Source organism: Sycon ciliatum, chromosome 3 (assembly GCF_964019385.1).
Source record: "Sycon ciliatum chromosome 3, ocSycCili1.1, whole genome shotgun sequence".
Classification (NCBI taxonomy): domain Eukaryota; kingdom Metazoa; phylum Porifera; class Calcarea; order Leucosolenida; family Sycettidae; genus Sycon; species Sycon ciliatum.
Genome location: NC_088645.1, coordinates 29,892,852 through 29,910,079, shown reverse-complemented (window position 1 = coordinate 29,910,079; position 17,228 = coordinate 29,892,852). Strand labels below are relative to the sequence as shown.

Below are 17,228 nucleotides of genomic sequence, written 5' to 3'. Positions count from 1 at the left end.
CGTAAAAAGAAAACTAGAGGGGAACAAAGAAGCAACAATGAGGAATAGGAACTGGTTTAGGAACCACTTGCAGTCAGTTATACAGGGCAGCGGGCCTCAGCATCGGCCAAGGTAGCTGATGCATCCACCATATTGCTGACACGCATGGGGCGTCGTGGAGCACCGCGCAAACAAACCATGCTGGAGCAAACCAGAGCAAAGCCAAGTCGGCAGCGAATCCACGCCATTACTCGGTTGTACGGCTCCTTCGTCTTGTCGGACAGGAGCCCGGCAATCCGCTTATAGCAGGCTGTTGCCGACTTGCCTATGCCGCCTGTTGAGGAGAGAACGAGAGGTGAAAAAGTTGCATGTTCGATCTCTCGAACACGCTCCTCATAGCAGCGGCGTTTCTCCCGTTCGTGGCGCTGGTAGCAGGAGGGTACTGAGGTGGAACGATATGATCATAACGTGAAGCAACTTGGAAGAATGAGTATGAATGCGAAGTGTATGGGGAAATGCATGTAGGGCGAGAGTGCGGGTTTGAATCCCAGGTTATGCCTGAAAAAAAGGCATAACCGGTACGGGACAGATACAGGATAGCGCCAGGCGTGACACAAACACACAAAAACCAAATGGACCCTGGCTAGCGCCAGACGTTACTGAAGTAACGTCTTCTGCATAGCTACGGGAATAACGTACACATTATGAGTTACATGTTCAATGAGATGGCTTATATTTGGAAGTTAAACGTTATTGGTCGCGTCAAAAAGGGGCATGCAAGAGATGAGACGAGCTGTTGTGAGTCTGGTTACACAGGGTCACATACTGGGGACGCTTATTTGAGCACGTGGCGTTTAAACTACGCTGTTTTGGGTGTATTTTTTTTAATCTCTGCATGTGGGTACAACACTGTGTGTGCATGTGTGTTTATGTGTGCATGTGTGTATATGCATATGTGTGTGTGTGTGTGTTTGCGCACGTGCGTGTATGTGTGTGTGTTTGTGTGTATGTGTGTGTATGTGCGTGTGTGTGTGTGCGTGCATGTGTGTGTGTGTGTGTGTGTGTGTGTGTGTGTGTATGTGTGTGTGTATGTATGTGTGTGTGTGTATGTGTGTGTATGTTTGTGTGTGTGTATGTGTGTTTGTGTGTATGTGTGTGTTTGCACATATGGCTGTGGGTATATGTGTTACCGGTTGTACATGCAATTTCTGTTGTCTGGATTGCTTCAAGGTTTCTCCACCATTCTCGTTGCCTCCTCTTTTTCTTCAAATATTCCATCATGGCCGTCTCTGACCATCCTGCAGGTAGGTTCATCTGGGTCCGAGGGTCTATATGAATCTGAAGATCTCTGCAGGTTGTAATTGAATTTATTACCAGCCTCACACAGTGCATAAGGCAGTCCACGAAATCCTCATTTTCAGATCGCAAAACACTGAAATCAGCGAACATGAACTTTACCGTATTTTTCGGAGTATAGTGCGCACTTTAGATGTGCTATTTTAGGCCCTAAATCGCAGGTGCGCACTATGCTCCGAATATGAAATGCATGTACTTCAATGAAGATTGAAGTGCGCACCCCCAATGAAGATTGAGGGTGCGCATTATACAAAGGTGCGCACTATACTCCGAAAAATACGGTAGTTGGGTTGTGCTCACTGTTTTACTGATCCCTTTGAAAACTGTACATTGGTCGAAAATGAAAGAAATTGTCTCTAACACTACTTCATCATCACCATCATCATCATCATCATCATCATCATCATCATCATCATCATGAGAAAAGCCTCTTTTACGGGCAAAGCAAATGTACAGGGACTAATTTAACCGGTATCGCATCGCAGTTTGCGACGCAAAACTCAGTGTCTGCGATTCAAAGTTCGTAGTGAGTCGCGGTAAACTGCGACACATGTACATGTCAGTATGGCCCTGGACATAGACTTGTAGTGCACGCGTAGCGCATTCACATGTGTAGCTTACAGTGTGTGTGGCCGGTTAGGCGGCGTGCACTGGCCACTGTGACTAGATTAGACTTGTGTGTGTGGTTCACTGGTTGTCCAGCCTGCACTGCAGCATGCAGATAGATTCTACACGATACGCACGGGGGACTGCGGGTACATGTACCATAAAATGTCGCACTTTCTCTGCGCGCGCACTGCAGCACGGTCGTGCATGCGCATGCAAGTTGGAAACAACTAAAATAATTACTTGAAGTGCAGCCCAGGAAGCACGAGGCGAGTGTCGACAAGTACTTCACCTGCTTTTGAGATTGAGACCGCGTTCCTTCACTAGCAGTAGGCGTCTCGACCATTCAGGACTTATCTGTGTGCTTGCCTTATCGATGAAGCCTCTTCACTGCCGACATGTCTGTAAAGCAAGGTACTGTGGAGAAGTGGATTGCTGAATTTGATCCCAAAAAAGAATGGATTCGCGCAGAGTCGAGTGGTGGAGCTGTGACCAAGATAATTTGCAAGATGTGCAGGGAGAAGGCGTCCTCGCTTCGTGGTTTAAGGAATTACAGCACGGCGTTCGTTGACGGTATAAGTGGAAGTGCACTGAAGAAGGACAACGTTGCCAAGCACTCTCGCTCAGATATGCATACGAAAGCTGTGAATCTGGGGCGAAATGTTACAATGACACTTCAAGATATTTACAGATCGACGCCGCTTGGAAAGGCGATAGCTGGTGCCAATGCAGAGGACCACACGAGACTGAAGAAGCTGTTCGAAGTTGCCTACTTCGTTGCTGCTGAAGAGTTGCCGTTTGCAAAGTACCCTGGGTTAGTAGATCTAGAGAAGAGACACGGCGTTTCCTTAGGGTCGACGTACTGTACTCCCCACAAGTGTAGTGAATTCGTGGAGATTGTCGGTGAGACGATGAGGGATTCCGTGCTGCAAGAGATGAAGTCGTCCAAGTTCATGACCATCCTTATAGATGGATCTACAGACAGCAGCGTTAAAGAGAAGGAGCTCATGTATGTATCGTATGTGAGTGCTGAACAAGGTTGTGTACAAGCTCACTTTCTTGCACTGAAGGATGTTGCGGACTGCACTGCTACCGGTCTGATTCAGTGCATCGATGAAACCTTTATCTCTCTCGGAGTCAACAACTGGCGCTCAAAACTCGTCTGCATGTGCATGGATGGTGCGGCGGTAAATTTGGGTGTCCGGCGCGGAGTAGCAGCACTCCTCAGAACTGAGTATGACATGCCATGGCTTATTGCTGTCCATTGCTTTAATCATCGCCTGGAGCTGGCAGCGAAGGATGCGTTTAAGAACACCTATCTGGACGAAGTCTCCAACATGCTCATGAATATCTACTACGTGTATCATAAAAGCCCAAAGCGCCTCAGGGATCTTCGTACTGTGGCTGAAGAAATGGATGAGCAAGTGACCAAGCCTGAGAAAGCCCACGGCACCCGATGGCTGCAGCACAAGAAGAGGGCTGTGAAAGTGTTGCTCAACTGCTACCCTGTGCTTGTTGGTCACTTCCAGTCCCTCGCAGAGGCGAATTCAGCTGACGGTGCCAGATTCAGGGGCTATCTACGGCAGCTCACTAGCTTCAAGTTTGTGTCTAACCTGCTTGTTTTCGACGCCATGCTCACTCCTCTGGGTGCTCTTTCGACCAATCTGCAGTGTAGCTCTGTTGATCTGCAGTTTGCGGTCTCCAGTTTATCTGCGTGTCGCACAATGGTTGATCGCATTCGAAATGATGAATGTCCTGACCTGACACCGCTCCATAGTCTTCTTGCAGATGTCGAGGAGTACTTGGACAGCAGCGATGCCAATGAAGGAGTTTTGTTCAAAGGAATAAAACTTAGTGGTGTCACTCGAGGCAGTGTGAACGAGTTAGAGCGCTCCCGCCAGGCATATGCCGGCGCAGTCCAGCAGTGCCTTGACAACAGATTTCGAGATCTGGAGACTCAGGCAGCCTTCAAGGGTGTAGGCATACTCAATACATCAACCTGGCCTGGCGAGGAAGCAGACCTAGACCAGTATGGCGTCGACACCCTCACTGCTGTGTACGATCACTTTGAACAAGTCTTAGACGGCGCTGATAAAGAGAGCCTGGTTTCCGAGTGGGACGCATTCAAGTCCTTCTGGAAGGCAACATGCAGGCAGCTCAGCAGCAGTGATGTCTGGGTGGTCCTCTTCAAGCACCAGGATGTGTATCCCAACCTGTGGCTTCTCGTCCAGATTCTGTTGCTCTTTCCTGTAAGCAATGCAGTCGTAGAGCGTGGCTTCAGCGCAATGCGCAGGATCAAAACCGACTGGCGATGCAACCTGAAGGAGTCAACCCTGGACCACTTGATGCGGATCGCCATTGAAGGTCCCGAACCAAGTCGATATGATGTGTCGAAGGCAGTGGAGCGCTTCTTCAGCACCCCTCGCCGCCCAGATGTGCAGCCCTACAAGAGAAAGCACACAGAGTCTCAGTAACAGTCAGTCATTACAGAATTATCTCAGCGTGGAATTATCTCAGCATGCAGTTTAAGCCTTACCTTCGTTCACTGGACATGGCTAGTTTAGTTCCTCACAGCGTCCACAGTGCATAACTGAGCCTTCACTTCTTCAGAAGTTAGTAACTTCCTTCCCGTCAAAGATCAATCTATTATGCAGCAGCGTTTTCGACTTGTGTTCTATCCATCAATCCGTTGTAAGACCCGCATTTCTCTAGAGTCTAACTCTTCTTCTTCTTCCTTTTCTCCTTCTTTTAACCATGATAATGATGTACTTGTTCGGATTTCAAGTTCCATGTTGATGGCATAGTCGACGGAAAAAAAACTGCTATGCAAAATTGTTGCGTTGCTATGCAAACGTCGGGGTGTGTAGCAATTACTGCTACGCATTTTTTTGGAAGTAAATTAGTCCCTGATGTATATCATTACAATATGTAAAGTGAACAGGGGAAATCAACACAAAACCAACCGGAAAATGATGAAACACAAAAGCAGTCAAGGAAGTAAATCAATACAAAAACAAGCAATGAACACAGAGTAATAAAAGGGGAAAAACCAAATAGCATTATATTAAGTTGAGGCCAAAGGCAGCACCCTACTCCGCCTGGCGGCACTGGGCCAGAAATGAGTTCGGCTGTCGCCTCTTGCCGTACGAACCGCGGCAACCGCGGAAGCAGGTGACTGCCCATCGCAGCATCATCATCATCATCATCATCATCATTCGCCATGCCACTGTCAATTGTATTCTGTTTGCCCGTAAAAAAGGCCATTAATCATCATCATCATTATCATCATCATCATCATCATCATCATCATGTGACCAAGCCGCTTTTACGGGCAACAATATTATGAATATAAAACGCAAGGTATTGTAAGAGCAATTTTCTGAAATTAATGTTAAAACACGAAATATAAAAATGCATTATCACACCGTGGCCACTTTTATGGGCAAATTCCAATACAAGGCAATAAGAAAACGAGGATGAAGTTAACCTTTTAACCCAAAGAAAAGACAAAAGATGTCAACAATAGAACTACAAATAATTATAAAAAACAAACATCAGGTCATAAACATAGCCAGCAATCGCATGTCATCTCGTACATTGAAAATCAACATAATTTTGCGAATCGACCTTTTTTTCAGGATCACTTTTCAACGAGGACGAAGCAAAGTCGGCCGAACGAAGCCTAGAGGAAGAAAATCACCCTCTCCACTTCACCATCACGATACTGACATAGATACGAGATGAAACAACTAAAAAATTCACAAGAAAACTGTACGACCATCATCGCGCTGACTTTGGTCTGACTTTGGTCTGAGAATTTCTATCACGATCAAAAATGTATGAGGAGCACTCAAAAATCAGCCACAGACGTACCTTTATCGCTCTCTACTCCTTTTTCAAGGCACAAAAGTCGACTCTCCACTTTCAAACCAGGAACCAGACATACCAGTGGTCCTTTTCAGCTGCTCCACGAGCGCAGGAAATGTTCACCAAGGGGCGCAGAGCAGCATCCATTCCAGAAAAATAGCTAAAATACGAGTGAGACTGCATGCCTGAGTACATGAGTACATGTATGAGTACATGCAGAAAATAGTAAATTTCAGCGTTTCTGCTCCAAACAGCAACCAGCTTCGACTAGAAACAAAGATTACACCAAAGGATCAAACAACAACGATTTTCTGCAGTTTTTTTGCAGTTGGCTTCCTTGTGCTTGGCCCAGCACGCCAAAAATCACACCTCGGAGGAGTACAAAAATTACAACTCTCAGATGTCCTTGATTGCTGGCCATGAACTACTTTAAAACATAACCAAATGACAGCAAAGCGTGGAGAATGAGATTGACTTACAAAACAAAAGTAGTCCTACTATGCTTACAATACAGAATCTACCTACACCACTAAGGAAGAAACATTAAATGATTGCAGTCTCACAAACACCGGCCTCTATCTAACGACCCATCAAACAATAACTCCTGAAATTCTTGACTGACTTTTTCTGGTAGGAGCTACGGCAGCCACGAAAACAGGTCACTGCCCAACGGAGTAAAGTGAACGAGAGCAGGCACCGCAATCGACCCATAACCAGCGAGTAGGCCAAGTCACTGTGTTTATCGACATACTGGGCTGCTAGACACTTGAGAAAGCGGTCTGCCTCCCGGCCACACATGCCATTCATGGCGAAAACCAAAGGGGTGAACGTGCCTCGGTCTATATTCACAACACGCGCTCCGTATTCCCGCTTTTTCATGCCTTCATGCTTTTGGAGATGGCGCTGGACTTCTGGACGCGACAGCAGGTTTGGCTTTGGGTGAGTCATCATCATCATCATCATCATCATCATCATCATCATCATCATCATCATCATGTGGCCAAGCCGCTTTTACGGGCAACAATATTATGAATATGAAACGCAAGGTATTGTAAGAGCAATTTTCTGAAAATAATGTTAAAACACGAAATAATTTATAGAAATGCATTATCACACCGTAGCCACTTTTATGGGCAAATTCCAATACAAGGCAATAGGAACACGAGGATGAAGTTAACCTTTTAAAACCCAAAGAAAAGACAAAAGATGTCAACAATAGAACTACAAATATAAAAAACAAACATCAGGTCATAAAAACTACTTTAAAACATAACCAAAAGACAGCAAAGCGTGGAGAATGAGATTGACTTACAAAACAAAAGTAGTCCTACTATGCTTACAAAACAGAATCTACCTACACCACTAAGGAAGAAACATTAAATGATTGCAGTCTCACAAACACCGGCCTCTATCTAACGACCCATCAAACAATAGCTCCTGAAATTCTTGACTGACTTTTTCTGGTAGGAGCTACGGCAGCCGCGAAAACAGGTCACTGCCCAACGGAGTAAAGTGAACGTCATCATCATCATCATCATCATCATCATCATCATCATCATCATGAGAAAAGCCTCTTTTACGGGCAAAGCAAATGTATATCATTACATTATGTAAAGTGAACAGGGGAAATCAACACAAAACCAACCGGAAAATGATGAAACACAAAAGCAGTCAAGGAAGTAAATCAATACAAAAGCAAGCAATGAACACAGAGTAATAAAAGGGGAAAAACCAAATAGCATTATATTAAGTTGAGGCCAAAGGCAGCACCCTACTCCGCCTGGCGGCACTGGGCCAGAAATGAGTTCGGCTGTCGCCTCTTGCCGTACGAACCGCGGCAACCGCGGAAGCAGGTGACTGCCCATCGCAGCAAGCAGAAAGACAAACGGGTGCGTAGTATGCCCATTACTAGTGGGTACTTCAGTTCAGTATGGCGCTCAACAAACAGGGAGGCCAATGATTTCAGGAATTGAGTAGTTTCTGGGCCACTAAAGCCGTACGTCGAGAACACAAGTGGCGTGAAGGAGCCGCGCTCCACGTTAACCACACGGCTGGCGTATTGATTTTTCTTGTTTCGCTCGTGAGACTTCAGCTGACTCAGGGCTTGTGATCGAGACAACACAGACGCTGCGGGATGAGTGATCCGCACATCAAAGTAAGCGTCCTGTTGCCACATCATGATCATCATCATCATCATCATCATCATCATCGTTGATCGGGTAGCGGAGTTCCATCACTGACACAGTGTGCGGGTATTGCATTATGAATTGGTTGAGTAGATAGTTCCGGAATTAATTCCGTGTTCGATATTGTTTATTTTTTACATATTTTTATTTTATTTTATTCGTGTTCGATATTGAATTTTAATTTTAATTTATTTATTGCTTTACAAATATTGTTTTATTCCATTTCACATTTTTCATTCGTGTTGGGTTTAACTACTCACTGTACTGATACATGGTGATGATTGTGCTTTGCTTTGCCCGTAAAAGAGGCCTTCACTCTCTCAATCTTCGGGAGGTATCATCATCATCATCATCATCATGTGACCAAGCCGCTTTTACGGGCAACAATATTTAGAATATAAAGCGCAAGGTATTGTAAGAGCAATTTTCTGAAAATAATGTTAAAACCCGAAATATAAAAATGCATTATCACACCGTAGCCACTTTTATGGGATCATCATCATCATCATCATCATCATCATCATCATCGTATCTGGGCGCTGCTATCGGGACTGAGGCATTCCTCGGAGAATTCAAAGAGACAAAAGTAGAAGAGTGGGTGAAACATACAGAGATTTTAGCAAATTATGCCGCATCAGAGCCGCATGCAGCATACTCTGCGTTGACCCATGGCTTAGTCAACAGATGGAACTATGTGTTTCGAACTATGTCTGTTTCTGCGGAGGACTTGGCGCCGTTGGAGCGGGAGCTTCACTCCTCACTTCTACCGGAGCTCGTGGGACAACCGAGCGTGCCTCTGAAAGACATTGATATTCTAAAGCTCCCGACACGGGATGGTGGGATGGCCCTTCCGGACCTCACGACTCGACCACGGTTTGAGCACCAGGGCTCCAAGCAAGTGTCCGGACCTATGGTGAAGGAGGTTCTGGGCGATTTCGCTAAGGATAGCGATCCAATTTCTCTCGCTGGAGATGTGCCGGCTTCTGCAGATACTGCTGACCGTGGTGGAGCGTCTCCCACTCCCACGATGACGGCAACGGAGGTGCAGCCGCGGGAGGTCGCTGGCAACTCAAACCCTGGACCGGATGTGGCTGCTGATGTTGCTGGTGCTGGTACCCCCTTTCAGAGGATGATCGATGAAATGCGTCACAAAAAGCGTGTCGTCCACACCGAAAACCGGGAGCGCGCAAAGGCAGCCAGGAACAAAATAGTGGACACGAGCGATGAGATGACGAAGCGACGAATAGAAGAACACACGGAGAAAGGATCATCCTCATGGCTGAGCGTGCTGCCCCTGGCGGAGCATGGCTTTCGTCTCACCAAGCGTGACTTCCGGGATGCTCTGGCATTGAGATATGCATGGCCGCTAGCCAATACACCAGCAACCTGTGTGTGTGGTGAGCTGTTCTCAGTTGAGCATCAGCTATGTTGCGCCAGGGGCGGCTTCCCGACACTTCGTCATAACGAGATACGTGACCTGCTGGCGAGGGAATTGACTGAAGTCTGCACTGCCGTTTCGACAGAACCAGCGCTGCAACCTCTTTCTGGTGAGAGGTTTCCTCTTCGGTCAACGAACCGCCGAGAGGATGCGCGCCTGGACATAGCCGCTCGAGGGTTTTGGACCCGTGGGGAGGAAGCTTTTTTTGATGTAAGGGTATTTTGCCCAGATGCTCCTTCCTACGGGTCCAGAACCCTTCCTGCATTGTACCAGCAGCACGAGCGGCGTAAGTGGAACGAATATGGGCCAAGAGTCACAAATGTAGAAAGAGCCGCTTTCACACCTCTCGTGTTCTCTGTGCATGGTGGTTGTGGGAGGCTGTGCAATGTGTTCCTCAAGAGACTGTGCCAGATGCAGGCCGAGTCATCGGGATCTCACTATTCCCAGGTCATTGGTTTACTCCGCTGTCGGCTGTCTTTTGCTTTGCTGCGTGCTGCTGTGTTGTGCATACGTGGGGCTCGGTCACGGTACCACCATCCGGCGAGATGTTTTCATGATGTCTCGATTGCCGTGGCCGAGTCAGGTCTAGTTTGTTAAGTATCGTGCTGTGTCCTGACTGTGCATGCGGGATTGGTATGGCGCTTACCCTTTTGTTGCTGTTTTGTTGCTTTCATGCCTTTAAGCATGTAATTGTGTTCATTTGTTGTATTTCATGGAAAAACGATCTTTGCGTTGGATTCATTTAAACTATTATTTGTGTAGGGTTCCACTCCTTCATCTTGGGAAATTGTGTTTTGTTTGCCCAAAGAAGTGGCTTCATCATCATCAAAAAAAAAAAAAATCGTCATCATCATCATCATCATCATCATCATAGTCCATCATGACATGTTTCTCCGTTTGCAAAAAAAATCATCATCATCATCATCAAAAAAAAAAATCATCATCATCATCATCATCATGATGATGTAGATATTCAAATGCTGATTATTTTACCAGATAGATATTGAATGACAGATGATGTTACTTTACCAAATAGTTATTTAAAAAATGTGATGTTATCCATAGTGATATTGTTGAGAGGCATAGCATAAAAATTCACCAAACGACACTGGGCCACAAAGGAATTCACCCGCCGTCTGTTATAAGACCCTCGGCAACCACGAAAGCACGTAATGGCCCACCTCAAGAGGCAAAACGACAGGCGGGTACGCAACATACCCATGACAACAGGATATTTGAAGTAATCATCATCATCATCATCATCATCATCATCACCATCATCCGCGTTGCCGAAAAAACAATACTTCCTCCGTTAACAAAAACTTCGTGATGGATTTTTGGAGGATTGGTTACACTGGTTACGCGTGCAAACTGCTATGAAAAGAGTTACGATTACTTCCTTTGCTTTCACTGGCATGCCATGAAAGCGACACAATGTTAGGAGGCCGACTGTTCACAACAAACCGAGCGGAATCGATGGTTGCGCTGTTGCCACACAGTTGATGACAGCCATGACGAGTGGAAGTGAAATTCTCCTTCTTCGAGAACATAATGAGTTGCTTGGCCTCTCTAGCTCTCAGTTTGAGAATGATCGAGAGCCATGGCAAGGAGCAAGAAGAGCATCATGAGCATAGCTGCTCAAGTCGTCAAACGACCAGCTGCGACGAAGACACCAACAAAGAAACGCACAGGACGCCAGGATATCAAAACTCTGCAACGAAAGGATGTGGCTCTTCGTGCTGAGGAGATCACTCGTGGAGGTGCTTTGACAAAGGCAGCGTTCGCTCAGCTCAAGGAGGACTTTCCGGACCAGAACCTGAAATGGAACTTCGTTCGTAAGCAGCTACTGTTCTATCGAGAGCAAAAGCAACAGAAAGTGCCAACTACAGCCATGGAGTGGGGACGCAAACGAAAGCATTGCGGGCGTGAACCAATCAAGTTCACACCTGAAGTGGCACAAGCGCTAATCAAGATCAACAACGAGCACTGGGGTCAGCTCTCTTTCAAGCGTCTTGCTGGTAAACTAGGCGAGCAGGGAACTAAAGCATCGCCAGTAACAGTCCGCAAGTGGTGCAGAGAGTTGGGAATGGTTCGGAGGAGGCGATCTATCAAGCCCAAACTATTTCTGACTCACCGCGTGAATCGACTGCAGTTTGTTCTGAGTCAGATCGACAAGCGCTCTGCGAAATTCACCAATCTCGAAGACATCGTTCATGGCGATGAGAAGTGGTTCCTACTGATGAAGGATGGCCAGGTGAGCCGTGTCTTCCCGGACAAAGATGGCAAGTATCAAGTCCCTGCAGCGCCGAAGCTCTATCACAAGTCAAGGACACCGAAAATCATGTTCCTTGCAGTGTGTGCCAAGCCTCGCAGTGAGTACGGCTTCGACGGGCGCATTGGCCTTTGGAGCTTCACGCTTGAACGCCCAGCGAAGCGCAGTGACATCCGTACAGGAACTGTAATGGGCGAAACAATGATGCTGCAGGATGTGACCGTGGACGCGAAAGCCTACTGTGAGAAGCTCATCACAAAAGGTGGCGTGTTTGATGCGATGAGAACGCGCATGTGGTGGTTCCACAAGGATGCGAGATACCGTACGGAGGATGGTGTACGCGTTCCATGTGGGTCACTCGTGTCTGGCAAGTGGAAGTTCACCAAGACTGGTACACGCTGCCCAGAGGCCGGTGAAGTGCTGCACTATCAGCACGATGGAGCAAGACCACACACTGAGCGCGTGAACACGCAGCTGTTTCGATCCCACGGCGCAATGAAAGGGTTGCGGATTCAAGTTCTTGTTCAGCCGGCACAAAGCCCTGATTTGAATGTCGACGACCTCGCATTCTTCAGGAGTCTGCAGACCGACGTGAGTCTCGTAGCCAAGGAAAATCGGCGGGACTTGCTAGCCGCTGTCACTCAGTGCTGGGAGGATTATCCGGCCGATAAAATGGAATCGGTTTGGCTCTGCCTGTACGCCTCATTTCTCGGAGTTCTTGAAAGTGGAGGTGGCAACGAGTATATTCGCCACCGCGGATTACGAAGCTTGAAAGCTAGTGGCGGGGATGTCACCACAGTTCAGCGGAGTACAATCAAAGAGGCCGAGAAAAAGCTGAAAGAGCAGAAGAATCGACTCGAGCGGGATGAATACTCGAGTGCATCAGACGACGACAGCGATGAAAATGAGTCGAGCGAAAGCGACTCAGAATGAACTCTTTGCTGATGCCACCAAGCGTTCCACTTGTAGATATGTTGTACATAAGCTGAACTACCTTCGTTATGTGATTTATAGTCCATACAAACTGTTTTTGACCTGTTCCAAGAGTTAGTATTTCCATCAAAATCCATCACGAAGTTTTTGTTAACGGAGGAAGTAATAGTAAAATAAAAAGGACGAGCTGAAACAACATTTGGATTACTTTATTAACAATGTAAGCGATGGAGACGATGCAAGTGAAATGGGGAGCCGAGTGGTACAATACGGAAGCAGTACGGAACTAATACGGAGCTTGCCTGATGTATATTTAGTGTATCTCCGTATGTAAGCGTACGTCGTCTGCTGCATAAAAGCGGCTGCGCATTTCTGTTTTGATGAAGATTAGATTAGATTAGATCAGATTGGATAGCAATGAAAGCTAACTCGAAGAAGAAGGATTCAACCTCTAGGTGAGCACCGGAGAGAAAGTTATTTATTTTGCCGCTTCTTCTTTCATTAACAATTATATCTCAGGTGTGTACCTGAAAGTAGAATAAAAGTAATTCTTGTTGATTTCACCGCGCCTACCACTCGGCTACCCATTACATTGGTGGCAGCGGTGGGATTCGAACCCACGCCTCCGGAGTTACGTCGCGCAAAGTGATGCTATCCAATCTGATCTAATCTAATCTAATCTTCATCAAAACAGAAATGCGCAGCCGCTTTTATGCAGCAGACGACGTACGCTTACATACGGAGATACACTAAATATACATCAGGCAAGCTCCGTATTAGTTCCGCACTGCTTCCGTATTGGTCGGGCAGGGATACTACACCCTCCCTTCCTACAGATAATCACGCCCTCGTGATTCTCAAAAATTAGTGAAGAGTTATGAACAACAGCGTCACCCGGAAGATGGCAAATTATATCGGAAATGATAATGTTTAGAGTAGACAGAATAAATGAACTGATAACAAATCATAAAGTAGAAGCACACCAGGTTCACACGATCTCACGGGGTCAAAAGGGGAAAGAACTGTCCTCCAAATAGGACCTGAAAAACTACAGCACTCTTGCTGCACAACGCTGGCACAACCCGCCAGGAACATCGCAGTTCAAAACCGAACTGAACACACTATAACTATAAGGGGCGTTGTCACACACATTGTCCCACGTTAGCTGGGTAAGCCGTGGCTCACCATGATCAGACGCCTACCAAACTAAACTGGATTCACACACTCGCATAAAGGAAGACTGAAAAGAACAGGGAGACTGAAGGAAGACAGGAAAGAAAATGCCATACCTGGAATCAGCGTTAGTAACCACGGCAGCGGCTGGAGCTATGGCGGAGGGCGAGCCAGGTTTTATCTTCATCTTGGTTGAGCCGGTCACTCAGAGCGGCTAGCTCGGCGTCAGACAAATGACCTCCCTCCTCGTCTTGAATCATGGTCTTCACATTGTCGATAGCATCGAGTAAAGAGTGATGGTCGAGCCAGGAAGATTGTTGACGAAAATCTGCATCCCACCACGGAGGCGAAGTACCAAGTGAATAGTGGACTCCTGCTGAACGTTGTAGTCACTCAGGGTTCGGCCGTCTGCCAACTGCGTGCCGGCGAAAATCAAACGCTGCAGCCTGCATGTCGTCGTCCTCATCAGCTTCGCCATCACCACCGGTAGTATACATGTAGGTAGCGGGTCGCTTGGAATCGCCATCGGAGTCTCCAATGGATGCCGTGCGGAAAGAATGGTGATCCATGTTAGCACCCTGACTGTGCTGCAGGCTAATAAGCATGGCCAGGCCCAGGAAAGCATGAAACACGATTCTCATCTTGATTCGTCGCACGGAGCTGCAGCGGGTTGAGCTATGGGGGTCTGGGGTCGAATCACGTTGTTTTATTTTACAAAAACACACCGCTGCCACCAATGTAATGGGTAGCCGAGTGGTAGGCGCGGTGAAATCAACAAGAATTACTTTTATTCTACTTTCAGGTACACACCTGAGATATAATTGTTAATGAAAGAAGAAGCGGCAAAATAAATAACTTTCTCTCCGGTGCTCACCTAGAGGTTGAATCCTTCTTCTTCGAGTTAGCTTTCATTGCTATCCAATCTGATCTAATCTAATCTAATCTTCATCAAAACAGAAATGCGCAGCCGCTTTTATGCAGCAGACGATGTACGCTTACATACGGAGATACACTAAATATACATCAGGCAAGCTCCGTATTAGTTCCGTACTGCTTCCGTATTGGTCGGGCAGGGATACTACACAAGAAACCACCTAAAGGGCAAGGAAAATACATGTAAGAAGAAAAAGGCAATGGAAAAAAGATGATTCGAATCATCTTTTTTTCGATTGCCTTTTTCTCCTTAGATGTATTTTTCCTTACCCTTTAGGTGGTTTCTTCCATCGTCTCCATCGCTTAAATTGTTAATAAAGTAATCCAAATGTCGCTTCAGCTCGTCCTACTTATTGCCATATTAAAATTATTGTCTCCTCGTCGAATTTTTAAGTAAAATAAAAATAAAAATAAAACGGCATTATGCATTAGTCACCGCTTTAGGAGCTGCATCTGCGCCTTGTATTTATTTTTTGTATTTACATCATTATCTCATGGCACATCATGATGACGGCCAGTAAAACTGAGACAAGGGAGAAAGCCAACCACAGCAGTAAAACAGATAAAAGAATAAAAATAGGAGGCCTTGATCCTTGAAGGGTGGTGGCGTTCCTACTGATGCGGAAAACTCGGCCTCTATAGAGAAGCCGAGTCTGACGCGAAACGTGAATTTTTTTATTTTTTTATGCAGCTGTGTAAGTAGTAGACGCACAGTGTGATTGCCAGGCATCTCTGTCAGATGCAAATGGCAATTCTCATGCAGAGACATACCAGACCGTATTCGTCTAAATTTTGAAAAATTCAGACAACAGAAAAATTGTCGTTCACCAATCACCATACCTACCATGTGATTGCCGCATGGTTTTCAGCCATCCGGCAGGATTCGCAAATTTCCCAAAATCGATGCCTTTATATCCTGTCGAATAATCTTTGATAAAACTGGCAGTTTAACGTGTAAACTAGTGTTTGGAAAGGCGACATTCAGACTGCTTTGACCAATACACATACAGGACAATATGATTAAAAAAGTCATTATCCTAAGGTGCCTAGGATTTCAATTAAATTTATAACTACGTTGGAATCCTTGTCAACGAGACGAAATTCATTTCCGTCCCCATGCCTTTAGAGGTTTCTAGTGGCATTAGTGGCTTCGCTTTACTGTCAAACCTATTTACCACGACCACCAATGGACTGATGATAATTATTATTCCCGAAATTGGGGGTTCTTGCCATCCAAATTGTCTACCCAGTGAATAAAGCGTGATTTATCCCTTAGAAACAAGGAAGAACACACTGGAATGAGTTATGGGTTTCGTGCTTAGTTATAGCACTTCCCGGCTGCTTATTATCTTGTAGCAGTAGTAGACAATTGCTCAAAACTCGTACTCGTGTGTCCTTTCATATTTTTAGATCTACTTTTCGCTCAGAACCCGAGTTCCAAATGCCAACTTTCCCTCAAACCAACGAGCATACCGTACTCCCATGACTAGAGCCAGCCCTCTCTTGAACAGTGCTCAATCTCAGATAGTACCCCAGTCTCTGAGAGCCAGTGAAAAGTCAAGCCCTCTCTCGAAAAGTGCCTCCCCCCCCTCCCCCCACACCCCACCCGAGCTTCTAACCAAATGCATGGGAAAGTTTGGTGTTCTTTTACTAATGTTCTTGCGTATGACATTGCACTGGTGGGTTTCAGGATCAAAATTCCAGTTCTTGCTGCCGTTTGTGTTAAATCATACTAGTTTACAGTAAACTGTAGGCTCTGCTTTGCTTTGTTTTATGCTGGATGATGCAACTGTACCGACATAGAACAAATAGTGCCCTCTCGTGAATATTGCTCTCTCTTGACTAGTGACCCTTGTTTGGTGGACATTGGTAAAAAAGTGCCCCAGGCGGACTAATCTCGCGAGTAGGGTAATCCAAAAAGGATCAATATTGTAGTTCTTCTTAAAGGGGCGCGCGTGTTGGCAGTATCCTTACAAATGATGTTTTACTTTATCTACTTTTCTTATTTTTGCTACACGCTGAAGGTGTCCCGTTTGCCAGCCTGCTGCTCCTTCATTCTCTATTGCTAACTGACTGCAATGGTAAGAGATATATTATTACTTCAGAGTATTAGGGGGCGTTTATTGTCTTCATCAACTGTTCGAACAAATTTTTAAAAGAGATTAGTTGAAGTTTCCCATTAGAAAGGTTTCTATCAATTTTGAAGATTTTCAGTGGAATTGTCATGGCGATGATGACGTCCGATCAGATTGACCATCTCCACGCACTACGTGACATAGCTAGTCCAAAGTCTTCGGAACTAATCCACCTCTCCCATCGGACGAGGTTGCGGAGTTTCAAGGAGTTTCGAGGAGCTTCGTTTTTCTGAAGAGGCCAATAACGCCAACTCTTCAGAAAGACGAAACTCCTCGAAAAGTCAAAGAGTAACAATTCCAACGCGCCCTTAGTGTATTCAACTAGATCTGGCAGTGTCATTTCATGTGTT

At 46.0% G+C, this 17,228-nt stretch overlaps 1 long non-coding RNA gene across 1 annotated transcript in view; it reads left to right on the top strand.

The window, feature by feature from the left end:
* LOC135812653 (uncharacterized) overlaps positions 1-16,829 on the top strand; it is a 33,468-nt gene extending 16,639 nt beyond the window's left edge. Inside the window, exons 2-3 of the long non-coding RNA XR_010552900.1 lie at positions 1,210-1,283; positions 16,768-16,829. This is a non-coding gene — a long non-coding RNA (uncharacterized LOC135812653). The remainder of the gene's footprint in view (positions 1-1,209; positions 1,284-16,767) is intronic.
* Positions 16,830-17,228: the final 399 nt, after the last annotated feature.